Consider the following 14,552-nt stretch of genomic DNA (forward strand, 5'->3'; position numbering starts at 1 on the left):
CTCCAACTCAGCTTTATGGACTGTCAGTTTATTTAATGCCGCATAGGCAGTGGACAGGGTACTGGATTATAAGAGACCAAGACTGGGGTCTGCTGAAACACTCCCCAGCTTTGATGACTTTGGGCAACTCATTTCATCTCTCTCTCTGCTCAGCCCCTTCAGAAGAGCCCCTGGAGTTAACCAGCGCTGCTCCCTTTTTAAATAGTCTTATGTTGGACTCCTTGGTTTAGTTTCTTTTGAAGATTAGACCACTTTAAAAAAAAAAAGTTCAAAAGCCTCTAGACCAAATGATCACTAAGCGTTTCCTTGCTGGAACATTTTAGAATTCTGTGTTTTGTGAAAGCCACATTGGGCTGGGCACTGTTATACAGGTAGATACAAAGGAACTGAAACTAGATCACAAAACTGGCATCTTACAGAAAAAGCCTAACTGTGTATTGCCTAGAATGATGGATTATTCCAGAAGTTCTCTCAGACTTTCCTTGTTCCCATTTCAGAACCCACTTCTTATCCTATGATCCTTACTTCCAGGCATCTGACAGGAAATCTGGCTAACCAGTTCAATCATTACTAAAGAGAAATAATGCAAGAGGGACTGTGATTAGGGGTATTTTCTTTAACGGGAGGAATTGCATGGGAATTTTCATAGGAATGCCTGGAGGCCCACAGCTCTCTCCTGTGACCCTGTCCATTCTCTTATGTTTCTAGTACTCATGGGATAGTAGCTCAGGCCCCTTGGCCATTCTGTCCTCAAGTCTTCTTCCTCCACCTGTTCTTGGGTTTCTCTTCCACTCTGCTTGGCCAATCATGTGTTAAGTGTTCCAGATCAGACACTGTCATTTAAACCCCTATCTTCTGGGCATGATGAATTTCAGGTACAGGTAGAGATACAAAGTCAATTCTACCAAGGACTACTTGGCCCATAAAACTCACCACTGCCTGACAGGACAGCATGGGAGATTCATCCTTTAGCCAAGGCTTCAACATTACTGTCCTAATAAAAGATTGGCCATTGGATTGTCACCCCACTTTGGGCCTCACTCTCTACTTTTAACTCATTCTAATTTCCAAATGAAATGTGCCAGTTGTTGTTCTAAAGAATAATAGAAGGAAATAGTAATTTTAAAAATATATGAACTTGTTATATAGACTTCTAACTAGCCTATAGTTCTTCAAATTGATCATATTAATGAGAAACTTAAGGTTCACAAAGATTTCTGCAAGGTGCAATTCTGATATGAAATCACGACACATGCTCTGGAGAAACAGAGGCTGCCCTTCCTTTTCCTCTCTGCCCTCTTGTACTTCATACAGGGGGAGTGGAGCTGAACTCCCATGAGAACCACACAGCCATGCTGTGTCAATTTCTGACACTCACATTGAGTTTGAAATTAGAAAATTTTAAGTGTTGCCAGTAAAGATAAGTAATTTTCTCCTTGGGAGAAAAAGTCAGCATAGGAAGAAACAAACTGTTTCTGTCTCAGTCATCCCAGTGATCAACAGTTTCTTCAAAACACAAAAATAAGTTCCCTGTCTGCTCCTATTGCAAAAAGGCATCTTCATTTGTTTATAGCATCACTACTAAACATACTGGCTTCCCCACCCATGGTCTGGAAAATAATTCTCTAGGATTTTTATAAACAAGTTGAGTGGAGGAGGCTCAAAATGATCCTCTCTCTAAAGGGAATTATACCCAGCCCCCAAACTCCAGCATGCATGAACTCAGTGCCCAAGGAATTCAAACTAATCCACCCCATTCTCAGTGGCTGGGTCTGGTGGTCCACATGCATCTCCTCCTATCCAAGGGAAATGGGCACCATCTCATTTGTGAGCAGGACTCTACAAACTGGAATCCCTTCCATTTATATTGCCATTAAAAAAAAAAAAAGGTAACAAGTAACATTTGATAATTATCATTTTTAAAGAAACTTAACCCATTCTCCTTTGCCCATTATTCCATACTATACCAGCAGCCCATGGACGGCCATCCCAACCTCATCTCCCACTGCTCCCTAAGCCTTCTGCCAGAACCAAACTTTTTTCTAAAGTAGGTTCCTGTGGAGCCCAACATGGGGCTTGAATTCATGACCCTGAGATCAAGACCTGAGCTGAAATCAAGAGTCAGATGCTCAACTGACTGAGTCACCCAGGTGCCCCAGAACCAAACTCTCTTAACCTCTATCTCTCTGCTTCCCCTTACACAGTTCCGACCTGGATGCATTCCCTACCTTCGGAATTCTTTCCAATGTTCAAAGCCCAAATGCTCACCTCCTCCTTAAAGCCTTCTTAAACATTCCAGGCAGAAATCTCTACTTCTTATAGATGTTTATAGATCTTCTGGCTTCTACTCTTAACTTGCCATTTTTATGTACTTATTTGTTGGATGAGATTTTTGGTTTATTTGTTTTGAACTTTAAAATAACACCTACCTATCCTAGCCTGAAATATCTACCTCCACTAGTCTGAAAGCTTCAATGGCTAAAGGGGTTGTACAGAAGATGCCTTAAACTTTTGTGGGTCACCTATATATCTACCACATGTCTTTACACAGAGTGGGTGAATCGACAGAGTCTGTTGATAATGTTTGAAAAGTAAAGATTCCAAAGAAACCCAAAATATGTTGCCAAACACAGGAACAGATCCCTCTTTAACAAACAGCTGATCTACATGTTCACAAAGTATTCCTAAGATTGTTTGAACCAAATCCCTAGAATTTTGTCTACATCAATTTCATAGACATTAATAATTTCTCGGTTAAATTTTTACCTTTAGGGATAATGGACTAGAGACCCAAAATCCAGCCCAAGTTCTCTCTGCAGAGCTCTAGGTTTGGTCTTCCACCTATATCATGCACGATATCCTGAAGACCTTAGGATTACCAGGATCATTTTGTCCAGGTCAACCCAAAGAGGGTAATAGGAAGCAGATTCATTCCTTCCATCTCCCAGTCTCCTCAGAACCCAAGGCCAGACCAGTTCTGACTTGTAGATGTTCAAAGATGGTCCAGTGTCAGATATTTATCTCATTGAATGCTTCCATATCTGTTGCTTCATTGGCCAAATGAAAAAATGAATAATTTTTTACCATATCTACTTAATAGTTGGATAATCACTAGTCCCTATGACTATTACCTAATTTTATCTTTGCTGTTTTAATAAGAATTGGGGCTTATCTAAAGACTTTCTTTGGACCCAAGTTCTCCAACATCCAATAAAGATATAAGTATATATACATCTACCACACAAATAATACCAATGATTCTATCAATATATATTATCAGTAGAAAGTTACCATCTCTGAGGTGCCTGGGTGGCTCAATCAGATAAGCGTCTGACTCTTGATATCAACTCAGGTCTTGATTTCATGGTAGTGATTTCTAGCCCCATGTTGGGCTCCATGCTGAGCATGGAGCCTATGAAAGAAAGAAAAAAGGAAAGAAGGAAGGAAGGAAGAAGGAAGGAAGGAAGGAAGGAAGGAAGGAAGGAAGGAAGGAAGGAAAGAAGGAAGGAAGGAAGGAAGGAGAAAGAAAGAAGAAAGAAAAGAAAAGAAGAAAGAAAAGAAAAGAAAGAAAGAAAAGAAAAGAAAAGAAAAGAAAAGAAAAGAAAAGAAAAGAAAAGAAAAGAAAAGAAAAGAGTTACAATCTCCTAATTCTAATTCTCCTAATCTCCTTTCTTGGGGCAAATTGTCCATTATTCTTCATTTTTCATATCAAAATATTTTTCTTTGTAATAAATTATTAGTCTAAGAGACAGTAGCTGCTAACTTGTTTTTAGTGACATTACTTAACAATATTACAAGTCTGGCTATTCTAGTTCCTCAAAATCAATTCAAAAATTGCACCCACCTATGAAATTCAAAGCTTGGGAACCACTGGCTAGAGAAGGTAGACCTAACTTCAGCATCACATGCTGTCTTTTGTCTTTTATTCTCATTTGTACCTTTCTCAAAGCCATTATTTATGGAAGTACTCACTGAGTACCTGGCACTGTACCTGGGGTTAGGATTACAGACATAGAATATAGATATGATTATCAGTTTGCCTAAGGTCTAGGGAAGAGGCAAGCAGTTATCCTACAAAAAAGTCATTTCCATTTTCCAACCATGGTAGGTTCTAGAAAAGGAATATCTGGTCCTTCAGAACTCAACCTTTCATCCTTTTGAAGGGCTCTGTCTACATTAAAGCAATTGTCCATTTTTTTCTAGGAACCTAAAAAATAAAAGAGTCTGAGCCTCTCTCAACTTCTAAGATGCTCTCCTTTGATGCTCAGTCACCAAGTCCCAGGCTCATTTTGACCTTTAAGTTGCTTTCTTCAGCTTCAGTTAATGTTCAATAAACCAAAACATATCATCCTTTATGCTCCACAATTCCTCTTTAATGGTAGTATGTTGCTCGTGAAATATTTCTCTTATCATCTTTCCTGAAGGAGATTCCAGTCAAGACAAAGAAGAAAACAATTAAGGAGTTATTCAAACAAGAAGTACATGGCAGATCATAATCATAAATTAGATAATCAAAAGGATAAAATTTAATAAGGACAAAAGGTGAAAATGATAAAAGGGCTTCTTGTCTCCAGAGAAAGTAAGCAGTTCCTCTATTCCATCTTCCAGCTTCCACACCCCATACCCTGTGGCTAGGGAGATTTTTTCTTGTGACACATCATTTGGACTTCTTGTAGCAAGTGAGAAGGGATAAGTGCAGTGACATGTTAGTAAGCTGGCTTTCTGAAGGAAAAAAAATTGATTTATAGCATTGGAAATGAGTTTCCAGTGGGACAAATATTCTTGCTATGGCCAATTTCAAACTACTAAGTTTAGCAGCCAGAACAGAAAATTCCTAAGTATTTAACTGCGAGTTCTCATGAACTTGTGTAATAGCTCCTACACACACCAGATGAGTGGCATTTGAGAAGTGACTGCTCCAATCCTAGATCTTCATCAGCTGGTAAGAAACTAGTCATTTTAGTGGGGCTAGATAACTCCTTGAGTTCAGTGAGACCAAGCTAGCACATCAGCAAGGATACATTTATTCACTTGTGACAAACCTGAAGATGGGAACCAATGGCATTGGGACCAGAGTCAAGGAAAGACTGATACTTCAAAGAGGAAATGCCCAGGCACTGCTGGGCAGGGAGGGACCGATTATAGGCAAGCTGAGGACACAAAGGACCACAGAGATGAGTTAGGGGAGAGAGAGAGGGAGACCTCGGGGGTGGAGAGAAGATGATGATGACACACAGAAGTACCCCCCAAAAGCCGCCAACTACAAAATAGGCTCTTTTTACAACTTCACCTTCAACTGATACGCGTTTGCAGAATTGAGTTCCCTGAAAAAGTTTCACTTGGTTTCCAAGGAAAAAACTAGGAAGATATGGTTTTCTGTCCTGTGGTCTGTCCCCCCCAGGAATGTGATTGCAGGAATGTGAACTCAAGCTGATAGCTCCTTTCTACACATATGGAACAGCTTTGGGATGGGAAAAGATTTTTTAAAAGACTGGAAAAAAATCCCTGTAGAGCAACTTGGCTTTTGGTTAATGGGTCTGATGAACAATTTGAGGGAAATAAGAACTGTGGCAAAATGGAGTTTTTTAAATTCTGAGTTGCTCCTTAGAACAGGGCTTTACCATTCAGTAACCAGACAGTGGGTTTCCTGGGCTTGTTAAGGCTATTAATTTGATTACTTTTAATATAAAAATTTTAAACAAAAAAATTTTCATTTCAGTGAGTTGGAAAGATAGATAGATGGTAAATTGATAGAGGTGACTATCAAACACTAGGCTTCCCTCCTCGCTGCTCCTATTGGTACCTTCCTCTTTCCTGCTCTAGGGAATCCACATCATCCCATCCTGAGTATTGAGAACTAGTGAGATTCTAATCTGAGGCAGATTCAGGCCCATGCTGTGGCCAGGTCCATTAGAATTTTTGTCAGTATCTCTAAGAACCTGTTTGCAAGACTTCTCACTAGAAGTAAGGATTCATGCTTTGAAGATTCAGAGACAGAGACACAGTGAAAGAGGCAGAGAATGAGATATATATTTATATAAATATATTTATATTAAAGAAGTAGCTTACACAATTGTAGAGGCTGGCAAGTCTAAAATTTCTAGAGCAGTCGAGGAGGCCAGAAACTCAGCAGGATCTCTGCAATCCTGAGGCAAAATTACTTCTTCCCCAGAAACCTCAGTCTTTGCTCTTTTTTCTTTTTAGATTTTATTTATTTATTCATGAGACACACACACACACACACACAAAGAGAGAGAGAGAGAGAGAGGCAGAGACACAGGCAGAGGGAAAAGCAGGCTCCATGCAGGGAACCCAATGTGGGACTCTATCCCAGGTCTCCAGAATCAGGCCCTGGGATGAAGGTGGCGCTAATCCACTGAGCCACCTGGGCTGCCCTCAGTCTTTGCTCTTAAAGCATTTGACTGATTAGATATGGCCCACCCACATTATCAAGAGAAATCTCCTTTAAAATAAACTGACTGTAGATGTTAATCCCTTCCTCCACTATATCTTGACAACAACACCTAGACCAGTGTTTGACCGAACAGCTGGGCACCACAGCCAAGTTGACTCATAAAATTAACCATCACAGGTGGGATCTGAACTCAGTCTCTCTGGCCCCTGGATGGAATTTCTTCTTTACTGCCACTCTAGTACTGTTGGGTCCCATTGCCAGCATCAGTGGTTGTGTTAATGTGATAGTTACCACAGTGGCCACCTCATGTCTGTTCTCTGTGACTCCTAGATGCCCCCTATAGCCTCTGGTCCTCTTCTCTCTGATATGTTCTATTGGGAAGAATGACTCTAGCCTCTTTGGAGGTTCAGTTTCTTCAATATTTTATTCTAATATATGGGCCCACAGGGGCAAATACCACCACCTGGAGTGCCTGTCAGCCCCCTGTAAGAACCTTCAAGCATATTCTGCTTCCTCTGTCAAAGGGTAGTGTCCATTAGAGATCAGTGTGGGCTCTGGTCTGTATCATCCTTGGCTTAAGACCCAGATGGGAGGATGCCTGGGTGGCTCAGTGGTTGAGCATCTGCCTTTGGCTCAGGGCGTGATCCTGGAGTTCTGGGATCGAGTCCCGCATCGGGGTCCCTGCAGGGAGCCTGCTTCTCCCTCTGCTTGTGTCTCTGCCTCTCTCTGTGTGTCTCTCATTAATAAATAAATAAATCTTATTTTAAAAAAAAAGACTCAGATGGGTCTGCCATCCTTTGGAAATTTGCCAGTCAATGGCGCAGAGGGAACATGGAACCATGCCCTGGCTCTTGAAGCTTCTACTGGAAAATGACACTCATCCCTTCCATTCACTTTTCATTGGCCAAAGCATGGCCATACGAGCCACAGAAGAGCAGGGGAAGTACCACCCCACCATGTGCCTGGAAGGAGAGCACCTGGTCAATGTTCGGTAACTGGCACTGACCGCTACCCCAAGTTCTCTCAGCTCACCTGCAGAGCTGATGGACATGCCTCAGTGAGTTGTCGAGTCTTTCCTGGATCAGATCACCAGCCCCTTCTCCCCACTCCCCAGGTGCTTGTGGGTCTCCAACCAGCCAATGCACTCATAACCTTCCTTCTCTCTCCAGTCTTCCTTTTTCTCTGCCTTTCCTACACTGCCTACACTCAGAAATGACACTTCAAAGTCAGTGCTAGAATTTTATCATGGAAACACGCTTTGCACAATATTAATAGACAGTGTCTACCAAAGAGAAAGAGGTATTTCCCCAAGCTTTTCTGATTCAACACCTTGACTCATTCATTGCAAACCACCCAAAACCAGTGGCTACCGGGTACTTAAAGTGACCATGTGTTTCTAACAACATACAGTTAATGATGAGAAAGAATTCTTAGTTAATGATGAGAAAGAATTATGAAAAAAATGTAAATAAAAGAATGTTCTGATATACAGAATAATTTCAATTTTGTGAAACAAAATATTCGTATGTGCAACTCTTAATGGATAAAAAATACTTCAAAATAATGGAGGACTTTTTTCTGGAAAGTGAAAGAATTGATTGATATGTTCTCTGGTTTACAAAAGAAGAACGTATGTATATTCCTTTAATTAGGAAAATGGTTTTTTTAAAGATTTTATTTATTCATTCATGAGAGACACAGAGAGGAGAGAGAGGGGCAGAGACACAGGCAGAGAGAGAAGCAGGCTCCATGCAGGGAGCCCGATGTGGGACTTGATCCCGGGCCTCCACGATCACACCCTGGGCCAAAGGCGGCGCTAAACTGCTGAGCCACCAGGGCTGCCGGAAAACTTTTTCAAAATAGTTTTTAAAGGTTTTAAAGTCCACACGGATGGAAGTTTTTCACCTTCTCATTGCCTTTTAATCAGTCTTATAGGCAAGAATCTCCCCCTTACATCTCATTAAACTCTGTTTTACAGGAATGTAAATCTGTTTCATTCTCTCTGGATAATAAAAAAGGTAGGGATGGGGTTAAGAGAGGTAAGGTGTCTCCCTAGATCACTGGAACTATGCTAGAAAACTAACTAGGGTAATTGTCTCAATTCCCCAACTCCTCCTGTGGCTGCACAGAACCCACCCAGAGGAAGGCCCTCCTCTTCCCCACTGGACTAAGGTCACCTTGGAGGGAATGTGGAGGTGGGGTGGGCTGAGGATGGGCAGATGCCCTGCCCAAAAAGAAGGCACTTCTTCTCCAAGCCTAGACACCGTCCCAGGTCCAGACATGCCAAGTCGAACCAGGGCTTCTCTGTACATCATTCTGGATTTATCCCATCATCTGCCAGTCCTCACTGGGCAGAGTGTGTGGCTAGTGAAACTGTGCAGGGGGCAGACTTGTGTTGGTTTTAAAACATGGATGCACCACATACACTTGAAAGGTGGTGCGTGGCCCCCATCAGAGTTCGACCAGAGTCAGAAGGCACAAAGGACAACAGTACATTCATGCAATTACTACAAGCTCTGGAGTATTTTTTTCTTTTCTCAATTTATTTAGGAACATAATCCTTCCAGCCTTACCTACTTCTTTCGGCCACAAAGAGGAGGCACAAGGAAAGACAGCTGGGGGGAGAAAAGAAGAGGACACACTGGCTTACAATGAATAGTACTAACAGCAAACACTAACAGCATTTACTATGTGCCAAACTCTTTCTACACAGTATCTCAATTAATCCTGCCACAACCTCACGCAGCAAGGATTATGATGGCACACGGTTTAGGGACAAGGAAACAAAAGTTCTGCAAGTTCAAGTGCCATAGCGATATTGGTTCAGACCATAGACTCAGGAGCCAGATTGCAAGGATATGAATCCTGGTTCTGCCATTTACTGAGGTGTCTGACTTTGGCATGTCATATAACCTCCCTATGCCTCAGCTTCCTCATTGGTAAAATGGGGATGACACGTGTGCCTTCCTCACCAGGTGATTGTGAGGATTAACACAAAGAATTTAGAAACCGTACCTGGCCCAAGACACCTGGGTGGCTCAATGGATGAGGATCTGCCTTTGGCTCAGGGTGTGATCCCAGAGTCCTGGGATCAAGTCCCACATCAGGCTCCCTGCAGGGAGCCTGCTTCTCCCTCTGCCAATATCTCTGCCTCTCCCTGTGTGTCTCTCATGAATAAATAAATAAAATCTTCTTTAAAAAAGGGAAGGAAGGAAGGAAGGAAGGAAGGAAGGAAGGAAGGAAGGAAGGAAGGAAGGAAGGAAGGAAGGGAGGGAGGGTACCTGGCCCTTGACAAAGGTTATAAACAAGGGTTTGGTTTGAGTGCTCTGTGCCCACTTCAGTGGGTACAGCCTGGCCACCTCCCAACCCTGTCTGCTGTCCTTCTGGCTGCCCTCAAGCAGCTACAAACATGTTAGATCTGTAGTACCCCTGGGTTTTTAGGACTCACCTTGGATTTTGATATATATCCAAATTGGAAGCTTAGTTTAAGAGAAAAAAGAAAAATCAATTCTTCCAGCTGACACCAAAGCTGAATAAAGGAAGTGCAGGGATGATGAGCACTAGTCCAGACAAGAACTTCCTTCCCTTTGCTCAGCCTGGGCTAAATCCACAAGCCTAATTACCATCATTCACATCCCAGCTTCAGCGCTGCCTCAAATGGCAGATGAAACAAAAGTGTCTCCTCTATGAGATGCAATAAACCTTCAGGGAACAACAGCAGAATTTGAGAATAAATCTCCAACTCCATCATGGGCCAGCTATATGGCCTGGGGTAAGCTTTTTCAGTTTCTTCATCTGTGAAGTAGGGATGATCACCTCCATCTGTCACATTGCTGAGAAGGGTAACTGCAGGCATGGTATAGATGAAAGGCCTCTCAGAATTTTCTGTAGTCCAGTCCCTACAGAAATAAAATCACATTAATCATGGGTTTTTTTTTTTTAACTCTCTATATTTTATAATGTTCTGATATGTTGAGGACCAGGCTAGCTGGAGAGAGACTGCCCCTCCAGGGTTAGCTAGTTCCTGGAGACAGCTTGCAGTATGACTCTTTTATACTCTTATGCTGTGTTAAAGTGATGGAGACTGGGCTGTGTTACAAATAAATCATTTTGTTGTTGTTGTTGTTGTTGTTAAAAAAAAAAAAAACTTGCCTATGAAGGTGTTCATATGTAAACCAATCAACCCAAAGCCTTTGCCCCCAACTACCTCCACTCTTTAACTCACACACACTAAGCCAATTTACCCCCTTCCCTCAATCACCCCAGGGCCAGGTACTAGACAACTAGAGACCATCCCTATGGCCCAGAGCCTGTCAAAATTATTCAAACCAGCCAATCCTAAGATATTTATCCTTCCTTGTAAATGTCCCAAGGTAGTCTGATTGGCAAAGGATACTTATGCATTCTGAGTCCTTAATACTCTCAAGATAAAAAATACTGCTGGGAACCAGCAGCTATTTCCCCAAAGAGGTGGCACAAACCAGAAAGCCAACAGAGCTACAAATGTGTGAAGCCTCACGTAGATACTCTCATAAAAGTATATAAGCTCTGCCCTTTGACTTTAAAACACATGTAAACTGGTTGTGCAAATGACATTCAACTTCCCCAAATACATGTTTATGATATATATTATACATAGTAGTACATAAGAAATAACCATGTGAATGTTATACAGTATCAACATTCAGAGTAGCAAGAAAGTGCCAATAATATAAACAAATAAAAGTCAATAGAGAGTCGAGCATAACAGCTTAAAGAAAATGATAATGTTCTAGGTCCAAGTCCAACTCTAAGGTTCATTTCCATGGTGTTCCTACACACATGGGAAAACTCCCACTTGGCAATTATTGGAAATCAGCCCCTTTGCCTCTCTAGCTGCTATTGCCTCCTTCTTGAAAGTTCTCTCTGGCCTGAGCCTGACCCCTTAGTTGTGGCTATTCCTTCAATGGGCCATGATGTCACCCATACTTCCATGAGGCTTTGAGCATATCTTTATTCCACCATCCATCTACTTCAATTCATCACCTTATAGCTGCCTGAATACTCAGCTGATTCATTCTTGAGGAAACATGTTTCTGAGCATGCCATACCAAAGCCAGAGGCTGGGCCATGTGACCTTGCCTTGCCACTGATCATCAGTACATGTTCATAGAGGCCACCAAGGAAACTGGTCCAGGGATCAGCCCTGCCAACCAGAACCAGGCTGAGCAAGCAGTACTCTGGGCTGGCTTTCACTCTGGACTGTGAATGGAATTTGTGATGAATGCACAGTATGCGACTGGCTTTTACTCAAGAACTGTAAAGTTATCTGGAGAAGTCCCCATTTCCCATTAGATGAGAAAAACATGTTTCCAATTTTGTTTATTTACTTACATGTGTTCATGTGCTTGTTTGTTTATCCTTTACAAGGCTCATGACAGGAATGTCTGCTTTGACAGGAACCTCCCAACAGCCAGAGCTTTCTTCTGTCACTCTTAGGTTTGCATGCAATAGAATGAATTGGACTTCAGAATCAGATCCACTTAGGTTCGACTGATGGTTCTGCCTCTGCCCAGAGGCTGGACCAGTGAACAAGTTGCCTAAACCCCTCTGAGTCTTTTTCCCTTTCAGAAAAGCTGTAACAGTCATTCTTACCTTCAAGATTGTTGTAAAGATCAAATGAAATAACATGGGTAAAATCCTTAGTACAGTGCCAAGAACACTGTAGATGCTCAAAAAATATGAAGTCTTCTAGCCCAGCACTAGCTAACAAATGTTTTAAGTGCCCATTCTGTAAAAAGGATACAATGATATACTCCTTGAAGAAATGGTAAACTGATGTTGTTAAAAGATAAGGTACTGATTATTGTAAAAATATATTAGGCTAGATTAGGTTATGCTGCAGCAACAAACAATCCTTACATCTCAGTGGCTTAAAACAATAAAGGTTCATTTCTTGCTCATATTCTGTGTCCATCATGAGCAAATGCTCTGCCCTCCTTCACTCTTATTCAGACACACAGGCTAACAGACTCCACTCTATGGAATATAGTTGGCAGTCTTGGCAGATGGAGGAGGAGAATAAGAAACCTACTCTAGCTCTTAAATATACCTCAACATAACTCCATTCATATATTGGCCAGAGAGAGTCACCTGGCCATACATAATTTCAGCAGAAAAGAGAAGTGTAAAATTTCTGAATGCTCAGAAGTAGAGCAGAGCCCATGATTGACAAAACTACTCATGTCTCCCATACAAGATACACAATGTATGATAGGGTTATAAAGAAAGGAAAGCCTAAGGTTGCTTTGAGTATCCAGGAGACCCTCTGTCAGGAAAGTAATTCTTATAATGAAACTTTAACAATTAAATTCAACTTACCAGATAGATAGGCAAAGGAACAGGAAGTATCCCAGACACAGTACAAAGAGCTGGAGACCTAAGAGAGCAGGATGCTCTCTGGGACAAATTATTCAGTATTCACAGGAAAAAAAAAAAGAGTGCTAGATCATGTCATGATAAGAAACTCAGATTATATCACACAGGTGATGAGCAGAGGGGTATGGCATTGAAAATCTTGAGCAAGAGAGTGACAAAATCAGATTTTCTTACCTATTCAATCAACAAATACTCACTGAGCACCTACTAAGGCAAGGCACTGTTCAAAGAATTGGGGATATTCTGATGAACAAATACAGATTGAAAGGGCCCTCGAAGTACATACACAGTGATCAAATACAGGCCTACATCAAAGCATGTAGCAGTAAAATTTCAGGGACGCCTGGGTGGCTCAGTGGTTAAGCATCTGCCTTCAGCTCAGGTCATGATCCCAGGGCCCTGGGATCGAGTCCCGCATCAGTCTCCCCATGGGGAGCCTGCTTCTCCCTCTGCCTATGTCTCTGCCTTTCTCTCTGTGTCTCTCATGAATAAATAAATAAAATAAAATAAAATCTTTTAAAAATCTATCAAGCTATACATTTAATATTTATTTCTTTATATTTTGAAAAGACAATATGTTTTATAAGAGTATGCCTGTTTTTCAGAGAAGAGAAACAATGAAGAAAAAGAAAAAAGAATAGCATTAGGCTTATCAATTACAGCACAGGAAAGACCATGAAACAATGTCTTCAAAATTCTGAGAGAAAATAGCTTCAAATATAGAATTCCAGACCCATCCAAACTTTCAATCAAGCGTTAGGTAATGAGAAACAATTTCAGATGAGGATGAGCAAGCACTCAAGAAAAATTTAACTCCCAGGCATTCTTTCTCTGGAAGCTTCAGAAGATTTCTCTGCCAAACATGGGAGTGCCCAATGGATCCAGAGAATAAGGAATGTGACCAGAGTAGGAGGAGGGAGGGCTATGGTGGGAGGAACTCAGGAAAGGAAAACTGAAATGTAACCAGGTATAAGTGAGCATTTAGAAAAAAATGACAGGCTTGTGACAGATAGAATATGGCATTCAGGAACAAAAGAAGAAATGAATAGCTATATTCAAAAAGCTGCAAGTGAGAATTAAGAGCAGTTATTGACTCTAGTAGAAACAAAAAATGATACTAGGAAGTAAATATCAATAGTCTTCTACCTTAGTCTAAAATGAATATTAATATAGTAATATTGTGAACGCTGAACTACCTTAGAAGGATGAGGGAGGCAAGTGCAGGGAGATGCGAGAGAGCTAAATCCTCAACACTGGAAGAAATTTGTTAATTTCAAGCATTATCGGAAATTGACAAAGAGCTAGTAGCATAAAACATTATAAAAATAAGGGGAAAACTATGAAAAGAAACTGCCAAAAGAATGAAAAAGTATTGTCTTCCACAGAGTGAAAATGGGCATAGGATAAAGCTGTGTAGGAGACTGGCTTGTGCTTCTTAAGCCTTTTGAAACTATTTTTAAATAGAACTTTTAAGAAACAAGAGAAAATATAGACGTGTTTAAGATTCTGCAGGGAGAGGAAGACGAATGAGAAGTGACGGATTCTAACAATTCTAAGGAATATCAACATTTAAAAGGAAAAAGAGGAAGAAACAAGACAGACCCAGAAGGATAACACCCAGGAAGCAGCAAGAGAACCTCAAAGAGGGCTCCGAGGAAACCAGAGGAGGTGGCTGAGTTCTAACCTGCTGGGGAGTCAACGTAGGGCGAAGCTTTTACTG

General features: G+C 41.3%; 1 long non-coding RNA gene across 1 annotated transcript; it reads right to left on the reverse strand.

Annotated features, from left to right (window-relative positions):
* Nucleotides 1–3,614: 3,614 nt before the first annotated feature.
* LOC102156271 lies at nucleotides 3,615–12,914 on the reverse strand. The gene is made up of 3 exons (XR_005357651.1): nucleotides 11,789–12,914; nucleotides 9,864–10,314; nucleotides 3,615–4,418 (listed from the first exon to the last, which is right to left on the reverse strand). It is a non-coding gene; the product is annotated as an uncharacterized LOC102156271 (long non-coding RNA).
* Nucleotides 12,915–14,552: the final 1,638 nt, after the last annotated feature.

This window comes from Canis lupus, chromosome 4 (genome assembly GCF_011100685.1).
Source record: "Canis lupus familiaris isolate Mischka breed German Shepherd chromosome 4, alternate assembly UU_Cfam_GSD_1.0, whole genome shotgun sequence".
NCBI lineage: Eukaryota > Metazoa > Chordata > Mammalia > Carnivora > Canidae > Canis > Canis lupus.